This window comes from Schistocerca americana, chromosome 1, assembly GCF_021461395.2.
Source record: "Schistocerca americana isolate TAMUIC-IGC-003095 chromosome 1, iqSchAmer2.1, whole genome shotgun sequence".
NCBI classification, from domain to species: Eukaryota; Metazoa; Arthropoda; class Insecta; order Orthoptera; family Acrididae; genus Schistocerca; species Schistocerca americana.
Window position 1 is genome coordinate 131,269,124 of NC_060119.1, and position 21,441 is coordinate 131,290,564.

Sequence of the window (21,441 nt, forward strand, 5' to 3'; positions counted from 1 at the left end):
GATATTTTCTGAGCATTTTGTCTTTGCTGCCTTCTCATGTCTAATAATGAATACCTAACTTGTATTTATAGACTTAGGGTAAGATGGGGTAAATCCGACCTGGTAATTTCTTGTGGCTATAAAACGCTTTTCCGAGGTCGGATCTTAACATTACATACGTTAAATTATAGGTAATATAAAGAACCAACTGTTTGCAAAATATTTTTGTTATACCATCAATAGTTTTTGAGATATCTGTATTTTAAGAAACGTCTATTTTTTCCATTTGCAAAAATGGTGGGGTAAATCCGACCGCCTATTTGTTTCCTGATTTTGCACAGAAATAGTTCTAAGTGTACGGCTTTTTGGGAAATAATTACAAGCAATTATGTTTTTTACATAAATGAACAAAATGTATTAAAAAAACAGTGTTTAGAGTACTAAATGTACTGAAAGTTGAATGAATGTAAATTTTAATTGAAAAAATATGATTTCATTGTACGGCGGTGCAACAGCAATGTCGATCGCGGAATGTTAAAATCACGAGCGACAGCTCGTAAAGACATTCCCATTTGCAATGCAGCAACTGGACGGTGAAAATCGTTTTGATTGCGTTTTGTCTTTTGTAATTTCGTACCATTTTCCTAAAAATAAACAAAAATTCACTTTGTTTCCATAATTTACCTCCACCATGCCATCTTTCATTTAACACACATAGAAACAATTTACATGAAATTTCCAACCAAAACGATACATACACTGAATAGGTCACTAAATGCACTACAAAATCACTAATCGTTTGTTTTGCGATCGTTTTATTTAATAAGGTAAATCTCTTGACGCAATTTGCACAAAAATTAAATTGAAACAATGGAAAACACACTTGTTGTCTTTTGAGTGTCTAAATGTCAAATGCGGCAAAGCTGTCAAGGTGACATATTCGTTAGTTTGAATGCTCTATATGGCAACACCAATTCGAAATCGCTCCCTTTTGCCGTTTGTCACAAATAGAGGGCGGCCGGGCTTACCCACCGGTCGGATTTAGCCCACCTTACCCTATACAGGGTTATTACAAATGATTGAAGCGATTTTACAGCTCTACAATAACTTTATTATTTGAAATATTTTCACAATGCTTTGCACACACATACAAAAACTCAAAAAGTTTTTTTAGGCATTCACAAATGTCCGATATGTGCCCCTTTAGTGATTCGGCAGACATCAAGCCGATAATCAAGTTCCTCCCACACTCGGCGCAGCATGTCCCCACCAATGAGTTCGAAAGCATCGTTGATGCGAGCTCGCAGTTCTGGCACGTTTCTTGGTAGAGGAGGTTTAAACACTGAATCTTTCACATAACCCCACAGAAAGAAATCGCATGGGGTTAAGTCGGGAGAGCGTGGAGGCCATGACATGAATTGCTGATCATGATCTCCACCACGACCGATCCATCGGTTTTCCAATCTCCTGTTTAAGAAATGCCGAACATCATGATGGAAGTGCGGTGGAGCACCATCCTGTTGAAAGATGAAGTCGGCGCTGTCGGTCTCCAGTTGTGGCATGAGCCAATTTTCCAGCAAGTCCAGATACACGTGTCCTGTAACGTTTTTTTCGCAGAAGAAAAAGGGGCCGCCCAGATTCGCACATTGTGTCTGTTCAGTTCACCATTAAGAAAAAATGTTGCTTCATCACTGAAAACAAGTTTCGCACTGAACGCATCCTCTTCCATGAGCTGTTGCAACCGCGCCGAAAATTCAAAGCGTTTGACTTTGTCGTCGGGTGTCAGGGCTTGTAGCAATTGTAAACGGTAAGGCTTCTGCTTTAGCCTTTTCCGTAAGATTTTCCAAGCCGTCGGCTGTGGTACGTTTAGCTCCCTGCTTGCTTTATTCGTCGACTTCTGCGGGCTACGCGTGAAACTTGCCCGCACGCGTTCAACCGTTTTTTCGCTCACTGCAGGCCGACCCGTTGATTTCCCCTTACAGAGGCATTCAGAAGCTTTAAACTGCACATACCATCGCCGAATGGAGTTAGCAGTTGGTGTATCTTTGTTGAACTTCGTCCTGAAGTGTCGTTGCACTGTTATGACTGACTGATGTGAGTGCATTTCAAGCACGACACACGCTTTCTCGGCTCCTGTCGCCATTTTGTCTCACTGCGCTCTCGAGCGCTCTGGCGGCAGAAACCTGAAGTGCGGCTTCAGCCGAACAAAACTTTGTTTTTCTACGTATCTGTAGTGTGTCGTGACCATATGTCAATGAATGGAGCTACAGTGAATTTATGAAATCGCTTCAATCATTTGTAATAGCCCTGTACTTGTCATCATTGGGCTTAGCGTGACGGGGTGCTTCGTACATTGTTCACTTGGCACACTTTATCTCGCACCCTGAGAGTTTTTCAGCTGAGTTAGTCGATTTTGAGGCCACCTTTCATCAGAGAGGTTGTAGTTAAAGACAGATCAGACGTAGGTTGCGCTACCGGCCAACAGTGCGCCATGTGAGTGACGATAATACCTAGGCGGCACCAAAGTCTACAACTGTTTTTTACCTTATGGAGAGTGCATTTTCATTAGGATTGATCATATTTTGCGGAAATATGATGCGAAATGTGTTCTTCGAGCGCCATCTAAGATTAGGTTCCGTAAAGGATGATCTAGGTTCCCTTACGGCGGGTGTCTCTCGTACTCCTTGCGGTTGTGGCATGTCATATACTGGTCAGACTATCAGAACTACGGAGGTGGTGTATTGAGCATAAGCATCACACACACACTTAAAACAGGAGAGAAAATTTGCTATTGCAGAGCGTTGTCTTGGGACCGGTCATCTACATCTAAATCTACATTTCTACTCCGCAAGTCACCCAACGGTGTGTGGTGGAGTGCACTTTGCGTCCCACTGTCATTACCTCCATTTCCTGTTCCAGTCGCCTATGGTTCGCCGGAAGAAAGACTGCCGGAAAGCCTCCGTGCGCGCTCGAATCTCTCTAATTTTACATTCGTGATCTCCTCGGAAGGTATAAGTAGGGGGAAGCAATATATTCGCTACCTCATCCAGAAACGCACCCTCTCGAAACCTGGACAGCAAGCTACACCGCGATGCAGAGCGCCTGTCTTGCAGAGTCTGCCACTTGAGTTTGCTAAACATCTCCGTAACGCTATCACGCTTACCAAATAACCCTGTGACGAAATGCGTCGCTCTTCTTTGAATCTTCTGTATCTCTTCTGTCAACCCGACCTGGTACGGATCCCACACTGATGAGCAATACTCAAGTATAGGTCGAACGAGTGTTTTGTAAGCCACCTCCTTTGTTGATGGACTACATTTTTTAAGGACTCTCCCAATGAATCTCAACCTGGCACCCGCCTTACCAACTATTAATTTTATATGATCATTCCATTTCAGTCCTGTGGAATATAACAATAGGGAGAGTATCTCCAGCTGTTGGGGTAGTATTGAGGAAGCAGTTGAAATTAAATTAGCAAGTAACCTTATAAATAGAGGTGGAGGTTTTTGCTTAAGACCCGAGTGGAATCCTGCTCTCTCCGTTGCCAAGAAAACAGAGGGACAGAGTTAATGATATCCCACTCGTTGTTTATTAACTTTTACTATCAATAACTTCTTACGTTGTTTATCTTTAGTCGAGTAGCGAAGCTAGTGTTTACAGTGTGTGTGTGTGTGTGTGTGGCTTATCTTTCCAGAACTTCTCTGCCAACCGAGGGATTAATTACTCGTACATTGAACAACGCTTAATTGCTGCAGTTTTGCCTTGAAAATGATGGGACAGGTTGTGCACCTGTCGAAATATCTTTGGTTGTCGACGAAGGTACTCGGCTGCTTTCCCGTAAGTTATCTGAACATGTGAGGAATCCACTCCTTCACTTGTTGTCTTAGGTGCCTCGCAAGATTAGGATTCGTCAAAGACGCTCTTTGTATATGCCAAGAAGACCTATTTGGTGTGGTGATTGCACACTCTAACCTTGTATACCAGTAACACAACCAGTTTGTAGTTGCAACACTTCTTTATTGCTTACACATACACATGAATTGATCAGCAGTAATAAATGAATTAACAACATTTGCATATCAAGGCTCTATCCACACTTAGTATTTAAAAATGCACAAAATGAGTATAAAGAATTGTAGAGTACAGAAACAGCTTCAGATATATAGTCATTTACAAATGTTATACAGGAATGAAACTTTTCGATGTAATGAATGGAAGCAGTAACTTAAATTAATTTGCAAACAGGAGGTATATCAGTCTTGCCACAGCCATACTGCATTATGACCAAATCTTCAATTAACGGTTCAAATGGCTCTGAGCACTATTAGACGTAACTTCTGAGGTCGTCAGTCCTCTAAAACGTAAACTACTTAAACCTGACTAACCTAGGGTACCCGTGGTTACCAGTCGTGCTGAGGCATTCGGCCAGTGCACATCGCGCGGTGACGGGCGGTAGCGCGGGCCAGTGTTTACGTCGCGAGCAGTGCTGCGGTGGAGAGCTGTGCAGCGTGTGCGAGCGCTGTTAACGTTTGTTTCTGTACCACTGTTGTAAGTAAGATGTCGACAATTAACAGAGCGAACAGCGTTCAGTGTGTTTTCAATCGTGCTGCCTTGCGACCGACGGCTTTCGAAATCCATGAGTGGATTTTTGAGGATCTGAAATTGCCGGAAGATATAGTCGACACGTTCCAGTTGGACTTTGTGCACTACTCGTTATTTATCAAATTTATTTCGAGTGACACTTATGAGAAATTCGTTGAGGAGCATGCTGGTGTGAGACCATTTCGTCATAATGATGGCAGTATTAGCAATGTCCAAATCGTGCCTTCGGGATACGGAGTGAGAACCGTCAGGGTATTTAATGTGCCACCTGAGTGCCCTAATGACCTGATAGCACGTTCTCTGTCACTGTACGGCGTTGTTTTGTCAGTTAACAATGAAAAATGGTCGAGTGCATATCGCTACCAAGTTAACAGCGAGGTGCGAAGTGTACGTGTGGACTTAAAAAAGCATATACCTTCGTATGTTGCCATTGGCGGCTGTCGTGCGCAGGTAACTTACATTGGACAACCCCCTACCTGTTCGATCTGCCATTCAACAGAACATCTGGGGATGAACTGTACACGTCGACGTCCATTTCAACTTCCACGGGAACGTCCTGCAGACGGTAGTGAAAAGCTTGTTCCGCTATTGAGTGAAAAATGGCTCTGAGCACTATGGGACTCAACTGCTGAGGTCATTAGTCCCCTAGAACTTAGAACTAGTTAAACATAACTAACCTAAGCACATCACAAACATCCATGCCCGAGGCAGGATTCGAACCTGCGACCGTAGCGGTCTTGCGGTTCCAGACCGCAGCGCCTTTAACCGCACGGCCACTTCGGCCGGCACCGCTATTGAGTGAGGTAGTCGCGGGGACGGTACCACCACCTCGGCAGCCGGAACGTGTTAGCGAGGCGGAGATGCCAGTTCAGGTGGAATGCAGTGCCCAAGACATTTGCGGTAGGACGGACGTCGATCCGGCACCGTCATCCTCACCGGGGCAGTTACCGCTGGATAGCAACGATGCGCCAGCCACCTCTGAAACTAAGCCATGTGAGATACAGGAGCGGGTGCAGATGAGTTTGCCTGAACCGCCCCTATCGGTAGAGACTGCAGCAGAAACGAAGAAAGGCCGCCGAAGGAGAAGCAAAGGGAATAGTAGTAAAGAGGAAAAGTCGGATGATTTGAGACCCGTACACATGTCAGAAAGTGGCAGCGAGACTGAACCTCAATCTTCTTGCTCCGTGCGCTGCGAGGACACCGCGAGGCAAGAACGCATTCGTGAACAGACGAAACACCTGAAGGCACTACTGAGCGCTGAGAGGGAACAGAGCACCGTAACGGCTAAGAGGAAGAGCGAGCAGAGCAGCGAGCAGCTGCAGCAGCGCTGCCGCAGGAACTCGATGACGTCAGTCGCAGCCCCGCGTGGTGGCCGGACGGATGCGACCACGGTGTCAGACTCAGCCGGCGGTGGCGGGCAGGGCGGCGCGCGCACCGCGAAGCACCCCGACAGCAATGAGCCGTGGTGGCAGCAGGACGAGGAGATGCAGCAGTAGCTGCTCTCGCGCATGACCATCGCGCTCCGACATTTCCACTCTCTGAGTACTCCAGACGTTCCCAACGAGTTTGATTCAAAGACGTCGAGAAGGACGATCCAACACAGAGCTCATTGTCCTCTGAACCGTCATGTGCGATAGCCAAACCTACAACGTTACCACACTTAACGTCAATAGAATTCAAAGTGCGGTGAAACTCCGTTCGCTAACTGATTTCTTGTATGGTACCAGCGTTGACATTGCCCTCCTACAGGAGGTAGTCACAGTCTTAGAAGTGCCCGGTTACGTTCTCATTGATAACATCGATCTCCAGGATGCTGTAGGCACTGCCATACTTCTGCGCGACGGTATACCATTTACGGATGTGCAGCGGCTGCCTAGTGGTCGTGGCATTACTCTTCGAGTGAATGGTGTGCAGATTGTTAACGTGTACGCTTCCTCAGGTAGCACTCATAAGAGAGATCGCTCAACATTTTATAAAAACGAGGTTCCCATTCTTCTTAGCGCTTATCGTGCACATCTCATCCTCGGTGGTGACTTCAATTGTGTGCTTAACGACAGGGACCAAACTCCTAACACGAACAGATGTATCGAACTCGAACATTTAATTCATGGCATGCGTCTTCACGATACATGACAACAACTGCACGGTGAACGGGTAGCGTACACCTTCGTAACCAGTCATTCTGCCAGTCGGCTGGATAGGATCTATGTGTCCGAGGCCCTCCAGCGACACGCTGTGAACTGTGACATAGCTCCTGTCAACATCTCCGACCATTGTGCATATCAGTGTTACCTTAACCTACAACGCCAGCAAATATACCGCGGGAAAGGCTACTGGAAATTGAATGTCAGCCTTCTGCAGGATGCCCAACTTGAAGAGGAGGTGAACATAACGTGGCAACAGCTCCAGCGGCAACGAAGTCGTTACGATAGCGTTCTCCAGTGGTGGACTCAGTGTGCTAAGCCTAAATTACGCCTCACCCTCATGAGCTACGCCCGACAAAAAAGCTTTTGACAGAAACAGACTATTGAGTTTTATTATCGCTGTTTGAGAGACCTGTACAGTAGCACTAACAATCCTTCTCGCGATATCGACGTAAAGATCAAACGATATAAAGCGAAAATCACGGCGATACAACGCCAACGAATGCAAGGCATCATCGTGCGAGCCCACCCCAAGGACGTTGCCGCCGAAGAACGGGCCTCTCTGTACCACATCCTGAGAACGACGAAACGGTGTAAAGCCATGTTGATTGAAGCCGTCGTTGATGACGCTGAGAATGCCATCACGAAGCAACGTGGCATCATCTCGCACGTCTACGACTATTATAGTCAACTTTACAAGAAGCACGCCGTTGATGAACACTCGTGCGACGATTTTCTTAGGACCTTGAGCTGTCGCTTGTCACAACAGGATACTGCAAATCTGGAATCTCTTTTCACAGAGGACGAAATCCGACTGGCGGTCCACAGTGCAAAGAAAGGGAAGTCACCAGGACCCGACGGTCTCAGCGCTGAGTTTTACCAGCGTTACTGGAACCTCCTCGGTCCGACACTCCTCGAGATAGCGAATGAACTCTGGCACCTGGAAGTTATACCCAAGACATTTACGGAAGGTATCATCCTGCCCTTACCGAAAAAAGGGAACAGCAGGAAGGTCGAAAACATGCGACCCATCACACTCCTGAATGCCGATTTCAGAATCATCACCAGATCGATTAAGCTAAGGATGCAAACCGTTATGTACAAGGTTTTGGGCAGTTACCAGTACAGTGCAGTGCAAGGCCGAAGTGCAATCTCAGCAGCCTGCGATTTGAGGGACATCATCTGTTCTTATGCTGAAACCCAAGGACAGGGCGCTCTGATCTTTCTAGATTTTGAGAAGGCTTATGACCGTGTACGTCATGACTTCCTCTTTAAATGCATGAAGAAACTAGGTTTTGGACTTCATCTCATAGAATTAATTCGCAAACTTACTACAAACGCCTCTTCACGGATTCTCATTAATGGCCATTTTACAAAAGAAGTTTCCATTGAGCAACCCATTCACCAACGATGTCCTCTGTCAATGATTTTGTACGCCATTGCAGTGGAGCCGCTACTGAACAACTTGGCGCATAGCGGGATAGGACTTAGCGTCGAGTCTGTCACTATCCCATGCATTGTGTATGCTGACGATGTATGCGTAACTGTGTCATCATCGCAACAACTTCTGTCAGCGGAAACTCTTTTACAAACATTCACGTTTCTTTCAGGAGCAATACTCAATAGAACTAAAACCACAGCTTTGCAGATCGGTGGCGGTATCGGAGACATATCCCATGTTACCTGGTGCAAGGTCAAGGATTATCACACAACCCTCGGTGTTACCTTTGAGGCCAAACCAGACAAATTCCTGACGAAGAACTAGTCACACATGCTTAATAAATTACGTGCTGCTTTGATACTTCACTCCGACCGTGACTTGAACATACTACAGAAAGTTAAGACCATCGAGATCGCCATTACGAGCAAGATGAATTATTTGGCGCAAATTCTTCCAATCTCCGACCATCTAGCCAAGAGTATACAACAAGCGTTATGTTGGTTTCTTTTTAGGGGGCACATTTTCAAAGTTCAATTCGACACCTTAACCTAACCTTCGTTCAAAGGTGGCCTTAACCTCATTAAAGTACACAAAAAATGTGTCACCCTGCTCCTAAATCGCATCAGGAAGGAGTTCCGTACCCGGAGGACCAGTATCATCACAAACCTCATTCAGCGGTGGAAGCCTCACAGCCTTGACCCACCCGTTAATATCGCCGGCATTCCACTTTCTTACCGACATGTGCGACTGTACCACATGGAAAAGAGCTACATTCGACACAACATCGTCGATAACGGAAGACTGACGAACAGGAAGCTTTATGGCCTTCTCACGACAACAAACCACAGGAATCGTTCGAAGAAAAACATCCACATACACATTGGAGTATAGTATGGCGGAATGTGCACAGCGACGTGTTACCGTCACGCGTCATAGCCGACTGGTATCTAACAGTCAACGATAAAGTAGCAACGAATGAAAAGCTACATAAAATTGGCCATCATCCAACGCCCAACTGTGACGCATGCGGAAGGGTCGATACGCTTCTTCATAGGTTCACGTGCGGACATGCAGAAGAAATTACTACATTTCTTCGTCAACGATTGTCGGTGATAGACCGTACGACGCCCTGTGGTGTAGATCTTTTAGAGATCATTCAGCCACAAAAACTGAGATATCCACGAGCAAGAAACAACGCTGCAACGTGGATCATGGGCCACACAGCATCGTTTATTATGCAGAATAGGCATACTACTTTCCTCGACTATTATTCTTACATAGAAATTGAACACTTTAAAATGAGACAACATTGTGACTACAGGAGGATATTTGGAAATATGCTGAACATCATAATTAACGGTTAAATGCTTCAAATACAATATTTCGGATAGCAGAGGTTGCCAGTGACCTGTATGTATGAATCCCATTTGCTTCCTGGGACTTTAGTACTTGTCGGAATTTTACGATACTATTCAGATGCTCACCAATGCAGAAGGCATTTTTTCTTTCCCATTTTCGTTTTCACATTTCCCTTCTCTCGCAGAGCAGCGGAGCAACCTTCCTTCAATTATGAAGTGATAGTCTTTTGTGCACCATACAAATTTCTGTGTACTACTTGGCCCAAAAAAAAAAAAAAAACTCAAGAAGTCTTCTATTACGCTACGGCAGCCTAGAAATGATATACACTTTGTTCATTCTATTCTTATTACAAATTGGAGCAAATGTTTACTTTCCTTCCTTATGAAGAAAAGAAAAGTTGCGTAACGGTAAGCGTCGCGCACAAAAAAAAAAAAGTGGTTAGCGTGAGCACCTGCGGAGCGGGAGGTCCTTGGTTCAAGTCTTCCCTCGACTGAAAATTTTAATTTCTTAATTTTCGCAAAGTTATGATCTGTCCGTTCGTTCATTGACGTCAAAAAAATAAATAAAAAAGTGGTCTAGGGGTAGCGTCTTCGATTCATAATCAAAACGTCTTCAATCTCGGGTTCGATCCCCGCCACTGCCTAAATTTTGATAAAATAATCAGCATTGGCGGCCGAAGACTTCTGGCATAAGAAATCAGCCTCATTCTGCCAACGGCCTTGTCCTAGGGGTGGGAAATTGCCCCTAAAGGCGGAAGAATCAGCAATGATCAACGACATGAGGATGCAGAAGGCAATGGAAACCACTGCATTAAAGACACGTAACGTGTATCCACAGGACATGTGGCCCGTAATTGAAGAAGTGTCATGATGATCTCTCCATTGGCAAAAGATTCCGGAATAGTCCCCCATTCGGATCTCCGGGAGGGGACTGCCAAGGGGGAGGTTACCATGAGAAAAAGATTGAATAATCAACGAAAGGATAACGTTCTACGAGTCGGGGCGTGGAATGTCAGAAGCTTGAACGTGGTAGGGAAACTAGAAAATCTGAAAAGGGAAATGCAAAGGCTCAATCTAGGTATAGTAGGGGTCAGTGAAGTGAAGTGGAAGGAAGACAAGGATTTCTGGTCAGATGAGTATCGGGTAATATCAACAGCAGCAGAAAATGGTATAACAGGTGTAGGATTCGTTATGAATAGGAAGGTAGGGCAGAGGGTGTGTTACTGTGAACAGTTCAGTGACCAGGTTGTTCTAATCAGAATCGACAGCAGACCAACACCGACAACAATAGTTAAGGTATATATGCCGACGTCGCAAGCTGAAGATGAACAGATAGAGAAAGTGTATGAGGATATTGAAAGGGTAATGCAGTATGTAAAGGGGGACGAAAATCTAATAGTCATGGGCGACTGGAATGCAGTTGTAGGGGAAAGAGTAGAAGAAAACGTTACAGGAGAATATGGGCTTGCGACAAGGAATGAAAGACGAGAAAGACTAATTGAGTTCTGTAACAAGTTTCAGCGACTAATAGCGAATACGCTGTTCAAGAATCACAAGAGGAGGAGGCATACTTGGGAAAGGCCGGGAGATACGAGAAGATTTCAATTAGATTACATCATGGTCAGACTGAGATTCCGAAATCAGATACTGGATTGTAAGGCGTACCCAGGAGCAGATATAGACTCAGATCACAATATAGTAGTGACGAAGAGTAGGCTGAAGTTTAAGACATTAGTCAGGAAGAATCAATACGCAAAGAAGTGGGATACGGAAGTACTAAGGAATGACGAGATACGCTTGAAGTTCTCTAACGCTATAGATACAGCAATAAGGAATTGCGCAGTAGGCAGTACAGTTGAAGAGGAATGGACATCTCTAAAAAGGGCCATCACGGAAGTTGGGAAGAAAAACAAAGGTACAAAGAAGGTAGCTTCGAAGAAACCATGGGTAACAGAAGAAATACTTCAGTTGATTGATGAAAGGAGGAAGTACAAACACGTTCCGGGAAAATCAGGAATACAGAAATACAAGTCGCTGAGGAATGAAATAAATAGGAAGTGCAGGGAAGCTAAGACGAAATGGCTGCAGGAAAAATGTGAAGACATCGAAAAAGATATGATTGTCGGAAGGACAGACTCAGCATACAGGAAAGTCAAAACAACTTTTGTTGACATTAAAAGCAACGGTGGTAACATTAAGAGTGTGCTAGGTGCCGAGGACTAGCAGTGTATTTAACACTAAATTCTTCTAGAATCTACATATGTAAATGATGCTCTAAGCCCCCCCCTATTCTAACTCCGACTTTTGCTGTTGCACAAGGATTAAAAAAAATACGCGAACTGACTCTAATCAACCCTGCCAGTGTAGTAGAAGAGAGTTTGGCACCTGCAATAATTTAATTTGATAAATAAGTTAAATAAACGAAGGTTTCATTAACATAGTGAGGAATGATAGGGTTGCTCTACCGATTAACAGAATGAAAGTTCTGTCCAAAATAACAATATGATTTATTCAGACTAAACACAAGATAATAAACAAAACCACATGAAACATTTACAATACATCAAATTGGCTCAAATTGGATACTCAAACAAACGCTGTGAATGTGAAGTTGTGCCTAAACTAGATTGTGAGGATTATGACGAAGTGGTATGTGGAGCCAATTCCTTGCAACTCAAATCTTAAGAGACAACACATAGCCAACCCAACATTAATTGCTGCTACCCAAGACAGAACAAAGTTAGAAAAAGACAAACAGGCGCGCTCTGCTGAGCTCTGATTATCACCTAGGAAAATCCCTGTCTGCCGGTGCTGCGGACATACATTACCAGTCTGTCTTCTTAACTGCAAGAACACGATTTGGCGTACCGGAGGCGATGGCTGGTTGCTTCGACGGCCCGTCGTGGTGATGATAATGTCGCGAGTATAGCCCGAAACAAATTATCCTGGCCTGGTTGTTCCAGACTAAAGACTTCCTAGCAATACAAATGCGCCTCTGAGGGAGACGAAGAAAGCTCGCCACACAATCACTGACGGTACAGTGATTGATTTTAACAAGTGAAGTCACCCAGTAACTCCGATACAGTCAACATTAGCCAAAACTGCTCAAGACAGACAACATAGGCCTCTTGTACATAGAACGCTCAATTGCCAACTGTACACGGAAAGATACGTTGAAGTCGAAACTTCAGCAACTTCGTCAAACAGTTGCAATTAAATAAAAGTATATTAGGCAGCCCACGGAAGGCAGGCTGACCCAAGCAGCGAGAGCTGAGTCTTGTAACCTACTTCCACCGAAAGGCGAGAGACGACTACCCACAAGAGCACCCGTACAAAACCGAACACAGAACATTCCCGCCCCCACGACAGTGGCCGTGGTTAACCGTTCCAATCAGCAACTCGAAAACCGGCGGAAAATTCCACTCTATTGCCGGAGCACTACCATTCCACCAATGGAGATTCTTGGCGCCAATTTCTGCGCTGATTTTGCTACGTCACGGAGCTATGCACTGAGCAAGCCAATCACAGTTACTATTTTTCAGAAAGCGCGGGAATTTTCCCGCCACAACTGCCTGGGTACACAAGTTATTCCCACGCCTCGCTGGTAGCCCGCCAGAAAGTGTTTTCGCTAAGTTTCTGCGAAGTAACGGAACCTCTAGCCCAGCCGCTACTTCAGGCCCCTGCGGGCGTGTCTCTTGACAATTTCGGCGTCTGGAAAGCATTCACTCGACTCCCTCACACTCGCCGGCTTAACCCTCTCGAGATCCGCAGAGCCCGCCTGTCACCGGACCACCCGGGTGACGAGAGACGCTGCGTGGGAAGTCCGCGTGTGAAGGAATAGCAACTTTTCACCGCATGCAATTAGAGACGAAAATCGTAAGATAGAAATGTGAGAGGGGGCTCATGCCACCTCTCAAGTGCAACGGGAATTCCACTGTTAAATGCAGAGGAGAGAGCAGATAGGTGGAAAGAATACATTGAAAGTCTCTATGAGGGTGAAGATTTGTCTGATGTGATAGAAGAAGAAGCAGGAGTCGATTTAGAAGACATAAGGGATCCAGTATTAGAATCGGAATTTAAAAGAGCTTTAGAGGACTTATGGTCAAATAATGCAGAAGGGATAAATAATATTCCATCAGAATTTCTAAAATCATTTGGGGAAGTGGCAACAAAACGACTATTCACGTTGGTGTGTAGAATATATGAGTCTGGCGATATACCATCTGACTTTCGAAAAAGCATCATCCACACCATTCCGAAGACGTCCAGTACGCCTTAGATAAGTTCGTACCGACTAAGGTCCAAAGCGAGGGGAAAGATCCACCGTGGTATAACAATCATGTACGAAAGGTACTACGGAAACAAAGAAAGCTTCATCATAGGTTTAAGAGTAGTCGAATCATAGCTGATAAGGAAAAGCTGAACGAAGCGAAAAAGAGCGTAAAGAGAGCAATGAGAGAAGCATTCAACGAATTCGAACATAAAACATTGGCAAACAATCTAAACAAGAACCCTAAAAAGTTTTGGTCATATGTAAAATCGGTAAGCGGATCTAAATCCCCTATTCAGTCACTCGTTGACCACGATGGCACCGAAACAGAGGACGACCGAAGAAAGGCAGAAATACTGAATTCAGTGTTCCGAAACTGTTTCACTGCGGAAAATCGTAACATGGTCCCTGACTTCAGCCGTTGCACGGACGCCAAAATGGAAAATATTGAAATAAACGATATCGGAATTGAAAAACAACTGCTATCACTTAGTAGCGGAAAAGCATCCGGACCAGACGAGATACCCTTAAGATTCTACAGTGATTATGCTAAAGAACTTGCCCCCTTTCTATCAGCAATTTATCGTAGATCGCTGGAAGAACGTAAAGTACCTAGCGACTGGAAGAAAGCGCAGGTCGTTCCCATTTTCAAGAAGGGTCATAAATCAGATGCGAATAATTATAGGCCTATTTCGCTTACGTCAATCTGTTGTAGAATAATGGAACATGTTTTGTGTTCTCGTATTATGACGTTCTTAGATAATACAAATCTCCTTCATCATAACCAACATGGATTCCGCAAACAGAGATCATGTGAAACTCAGCTCGCCCTATTTGCCCAAGAAATTCACAGTGCCGTAGACACTGGCGAGCAGATTGATGCCGTATTCCTGGACTTCAGGAAGGCATTTGATACGGTTCCGCACTTACGTTTAGTGAAAAAAATACGAGCTTACGGAATATCGGACCAGGTTTGTGATTGGATTCAGGATTTCCTAGAAGAAAGAACACAACATGTCATTCTTAACGGTTCAAAATCTGCAGATGTAGAGGTAATTTCGGGAGTACCGCAGGGAAGCGTGATAGGACCTTTATTGTTTACAATATACATAAATGACTTAGTTGACAACATCGGTAGCTCCGTGAGGCTATTTGCAGATGACACGGTTGTCTACAAGAAAGTAGCAACATCAGAAGACTCGTACGTACTCCAGGAGGACCTGCAGAGGATTAATGCATGGTGCGACAGCTGGCAGCTTTCCCTAAACGTAGATAAATGTAATATAATGCGCATACATAGGGGCAGAAATCCATTCCAGTACGATTATGCCATAGGTGGTAAATCATTGGAAGCGGTAACGACCGTAAAATACTTAGGAGTTACTATCCGGAGCGATCTGAAGTGGAATGATCACATAAAACAAATAGTGGGAAAAGCAGGCGCCAGGTTGAGATTCATAGGAAGAATTCTAAGAAAATGTGACTCATCGACGAAAGAAGTAGCTTACAAAACGCTTGTTCGTCCGATTCTTGAGTATTGCTCATCAGTATGGGACCCTTACCAGGTTGGATTAATAGAAGAGATAGACATGATCCAGCGAAAAGCAGCGCGATTCGTCATGGGGACATGTAGTCAGCGCGAGAGCGTTACGGAGATGCTGAACAAGCTCCAGTGGCGGACACTTCAAGAAAGGCGTTACGCAATACGGAGAGGTTTATTATCGAAATTACGAGAGAGCACATTCCGGGAAGAGATGGGCAACATATTACTACCGCCCACATATATCTCGCGTAATGATCACAACGAAAAGATCCGAGAAATTAGAGCAAATACGGAGACTTACAAGCAGTCGTTCTTCCCACGCACAATTCGTGAATGGAACAGGGAAGGGGGGATCAGATAGTGGTACAATAAGTACCCTCCGCCACACACCGTAAGGTGGCTCGCGGAGTATAGATGTAGAACTGACAAGTGCGAGAATTATCGCACAATCAGCTTAACAGCTCGTGCATCGAAGCTGCTTACAAGAATAATATACAGAAGAATGGAAAAGAAAATTGAGAATGCGCTAGGTGACGATCAGTTTGGCTTTAGGAAAAGTAAAGGGACGAGAGAGGCAGTTCTGACGTTACGGCTAATAATGGAAGCAAGGCTAAAGAAAAATCAAGACACTTTCATAGAATTTGTCGACCTGGAAAAAGCGTTCGACAATATAAAGTGGTGCAAGCTGTTCGAGATGCTGAAAAAAGTAGGGGTAAGCTATAGGGAGAGACGGGTCATATACAATATGTACAACAACCAAGAGGGAATAATAAGAGTGGACGATCAAGAACGAAGTGCTCGTATTAAGAAGGGTGTAAGACAAGGCTGTAGCCTTTCGCCCCTACTCTTCAATCTGTACATCGAGGAAGCAATGATGGAAATAAAAGAAAGGTTCAGGAGTGGAATTAAAATACAAGGTGAAAGGATATCAATGATACGATTCGCTGATGACATTGCTATCCTGAGTGAAAGTGAAGAAGAATTAAATGATCTGCTGAACGGAGTGAACAGTGCAATGAGTACACAGTATGGTTTGAGAGTAAATCGGAGAAAGACGAAGGTAATGAGAAGTAGTAGAAATGAGAAATGCGAGAAACTAAACATCAGGATTGATGGTCACGAAGTCAATGAAGTTAAGGAATTCTGCTACCTAGGCAGTAAAATAACCAATGACGGACTGAGCAAGGAGGACATCAAAAGCAAACTCGCTATGGCAAAAAAGGCATTTCTGGCCAAGAGAAGTCTACTAATATCAAATACCGGCCTTAATTTGAGGAAGAAATTTCTGAGGATGTACGTCTGGAGTACAGCATTGTATGGTAGTGAAACATGGACTGTGGGAAAACCGGATCAGAAGAGAATCGAAGCATTTGAGATGTGGTGCTATAGACGAATGTTGAAAATTAGGTGGACTGATAAGGTAAGGAATGAGGAGGTTCTACGCAGAATCGGAGAGGAAAGGAATATGTGGAAAACACTGATAAGGAGAAGAGACAGGGTGATAGGACATCTGCTAAGACATGAGGGAATGACTTCCATGGTACTAGAGGGAGCTGTAGAGGGCAAAAACTGTAGAGGAAGACAGAGATTGGAATACGTCAAGCAAATAATTGAGGACGTAGGTTGCAAGTGCTACTCTGAGATGAAGAGGTTAGCACAGGAAAGGAATTCGTGGCGGGCCGCATCAAGCCAGTCAGTAGACTGATGACAAAAAAAAAAAACCTAAGGACATCACACACATCCATGCCCGACGCAGGATTCGAACCTGCGACGGTAGCGGTCTCGCGGTTCCAGACTGAAGCGCCTAGAACCGCTCGGCAACACCGGCCGGCGCCGTTCACTGCAGTGAATGTTTTGCTACCCACTAGCACGAGCAACTGCAACAGTCAACAGTCCTTAAGTACACAGTAATATTCACTATATATAGAAGAAGGAACCCAACACGAAAACTTGGCGATTAATTTTTTCTTATTCATTTGAAATTCACACGCTATCCATCCACATAGCTCTCGAGGTATTAGCAAATCCTGGTCGCCACTGGCCAGCCGTGTCAATACAGCTTTAAAATTTTCGGGCAGCGGACCATGCTTCTTTGTTGCTCCAACTCAACTGGTCCTCACGGCATACGGCTGTGCCACGTGACATGGTGTCGCCAACTCCCCACAACGACAACATCGAAAGCAGGTCGCTTCACAGACTGACTCGGCTCTTGCGCGGGTCCCCTCTCCTCGATTTGCACAAGCGCGCCACCATAAATAGCCTGCAAAGAGAACAAGGCACAGGGACAACGATCAAAGATGGAAGGAAGAATCGATATCGCCTGGCGCCAGAAACCCACCGGCTCACTATTCACTGATAAAGTGCACACCACAATAAAGAAAGCCGGTATTCTTCCATTTATAACATGTCTGGAGAACAAGCGCAGTGTAGCCAACGCGTCTTACTCAGTTAGATCCTGAGATCTGTTTGTCTTTCGGTGCAAAGTCATTTACCGGGGCTTCCGTACGATCGCAGACATGACGGAAGTCGTCTTCGGCGCGCTGTCCAGCTGGTGACGCGAGCCGGTCCCCTACCAGCGGTCAAGTATCCCGGCCGAGACCTTGCCGACACGGGCTGCCGCACGCTCACTCGACCGTGCACGCCATTCACAGCTGCATCCAGCGCGTGACGGCCTCAACACTGCCGACACGCCCCAGCAGGTTACCTGGCAACCGACGCCTGTCTTCCATTACAGGCCGACGCCGTCGCTAGCACGGTGTAGCATCTGCTGCGGAAAGACGACGCCGATTTTGAGCTGATGACGGCATGCGCCACCTGTGGTGTGCACGTTGTCAGTAAATAGTGAGCCGGTGGGTTCTGGCGCCAGGCGATATCGATTCTGACTTCCGTCTTTGATCGTTGTCCCGGTGGCTTGTTCTCTTTGCGTCTTTGAGGCAGGCTATTTATTGTGGCGCGCGTGCGCAAGTCGAGGAGAGTACTGATAATGGTTTCGCTGTCGTCCGCCAACGGAGAGCGTAGTGGCATTGCAACCAGAACAGCATCTGTGTCTATCCTTTAATAGAGAATGTTCACATCCAGAAGGATCAGTGTGGCGTGAACGTGTCAAACAACCCGGCAACCAAGCTACGGAGACTCCCTCGTGCATCCTACAGCCAACTGAGCGAGTTTGAATAGGATCAAACTGTGGCCTTCCGAGTGGCGGGATGGTCCATTCGGAGAATTACTGCACCAGATGGACGTGCTGCATCAGCTGCGCAACGATTCCGGCGTCAGAGGTCACGTGAACATTCTAACATCGTAGACGAGGTTCTGGACCACCGCGGAGCACAGACGCCCTCCAGGATCGACGTATTGTAAGGGCAGAAGTGGCAGATCGTACAGTTTCCACACCACAAATAGGAGGACTTCCGAGCCGAGACGTGTCAATACACTACTGGCCATTAAAATTGCTACACAAAGAAGAAATGCAGATTATAAACAGGTATTCATTGGACAAATATTTTATACTACAACTGACATGTGATTACATTTTCACGCAATATGGGTGCATAGATCCTGAGAAATCAGTACCCAGAACAACCACCTCTGGCCGTAATAACGGTCGTGATGCGCCTAGGCATTGAGTCAAACAGAGCTTGGATTGCGTGTACAGGTACAACTGCCCATTCAGCTTCAACACGATACCACAGTTCATCAAGAGTAGTGACTGGCGTATTGTGACGAGCCAGTTCCTCGGCCACCATTGACCAGACTTTTTCAATTGGTGAGAGATCTGGAGAATGTGCCGGCCAGGGCAGCAGTGGAACATGCGGTTGTGCATTATCCTGCTGAAATGTAGGGTTTCGCAGGGATCGAATGAAGGGTAGAGCCACGGGTCGCAACACATCTGGAATGTAACGTCTGCTGCACAAAGTGCCGTCAATGCAAACAAGAGGTGACCGAGACGTGTAACCTATGGCACCCCATACCATCACGCCGGGTGATACGCCAGTATGGCGATGACGAATACACGTTTCCAATGTGCGTTCACCGCGATGTCGCCAAACACGGATGCGACCATCACGATGCTGTAAAAAGAACCTGGATTCAACCGAAAAAATGACGATTTGCCATCGTGCACCCAGGTAAGTCGTTGAGTACATCATCGCAGGCGCTCCTGTCTGTGATACAGCGTCAAGGGTAACCGCAGCCATGGTCTCCGAGCTGATAGTCCATGCTGCTGCAAACGTCGTCGAACTGTTTGTGCAGATGGTGGTTGTGTTGCAAACGTCCCCATCTGTTGACTCACGGATAGAGACGTGGCTGCACGATCCGTTACAGCCATGCGGATAGAGATGTCTGTCATCTCGACTGCTAATGATACGAGGCCGTTGGGATCCAGCACGGCGTTCCGCATTACCCTACTGAACCCACCGATTCCATATTCTGCTAACAGTCATTGGATCTCGACCAACGCGAGCAGCAATGTCGCGATACGGTAAACTGCAATCACGATAGGCTACAATCCGACCTTGATCAAAGTCGGAAACGTGATGGTACGCATTTATCCTCCTTACACGAGGTATCACAACAACGTTTCACCAGGCAACGCCAGTCAACTTCTGTTTGTGTACGAGAAATCGGTTGGAAACTTTCCTCGTGTCAGCACGTTGTAGGTGTCGCCACCGGCGCCAACCTTGTGTGAATGCTCTGAGAAGCTAATCATTTGCATATCACAGCATCTCCTTCCTGTCGGTTAAATTTCGCGCCTGTAGCATGTCATCTTCGTGGTGTAGCAATTTTAATGGCCAGTAGCGTACATTATTTGTGAGACTGTGGGCAGTCACACCTGTAGCCTGTCTTCCACTCACGCCGCAGCGTCGAAGTGCACAGCTCGACACGTGTCGTCAGAGGATCACTTGGGAGATGTAATGGCGAGCCGTGGTCTTCACCGACGAAAGCCGAGTCTGCCTGGAAGCAAGTGATAGTCATTGGCGCATATGACGTAGACATAGTGACTGCTGTGTTGTGGGATGCATCCGTCCTAGGCTTTATGGTCTGATTGTGATAAGGTACAACTCTCGTTCACCACTGGTGTCTCCGGAGGGGACGCTAATAAGCGCTCGGTACGTGCAGAATGTTGTTAGAACCTTTCTTGCAACGGGAAGGTGATGTGTTGTTCCATTCGGATAACGCTAGCTCACACACTGCCAACGTGCCCTGAAAGACGTGCAATCATTTTCTGGCCAGTAGCACCATCTCCGGACTTGTGTCCAATCGTAGACGTGTGGGATGTGATGGGACGAGAAGCGATTCGTGCGACTCATCAGCCAACGACGCTTCCAGTACTATGTCAATGGAAAGGGCAAACGTGGCATAACATTTACCAAGATAGTATTCGCCATATGTACAGTATTCGCCGTTTATACGATCGACTGAATGTCAGAGTCAGCGCCTGCACTGCCGCCTGTGGAGTCTACACCACGTACTAGTACGTGTGTTTCAGATATAATCACTTCATGTTGAAACATCCCCTTAGAAAAATTTATGAATTACTGTGCTGGTAAGCCTCTTACGTTATTTGATTTTCAAACAGCTGAGCAAAACTGAACGTACTCAGACATTTCTCTCTTTACTTATTCTGATCAACACTAAACTGACACACAGTATTTTTAGCGCAACGCAGTCTGACTTTCAATAACCCCTGCAATAGAATGGCCGTGACTAACAATAACCTATACCTTTCATGAATCACTTACTTCACAAAAATATTCGTTACTCGAACTACTGCAATACAGCGAGCGCCAATACTGCCACCTAAATAAAAGATTCTAACTATTGATAAGCATAGTTAGCAAATGAAAGATTTTGATAGAGAACAAACAATGTATTTACCTTAATAGTGTTCAAAAGTCATAACATATATATCAGTTCATGACATCCAGTCTTACAAATTTTGTTTTTCTGACGGACACACGTCCAGATCGTCCGCTCTCAAAACTCTGCCATCTCTCTCCCCACATCCACCACTGCTGGCGGCTCACCTCCAACTGTGCATCGCTACGCGCTGTTCACATCCAACTGCCCAACACTACAATAGCAAATATTCGAAGAATGCAAATCAG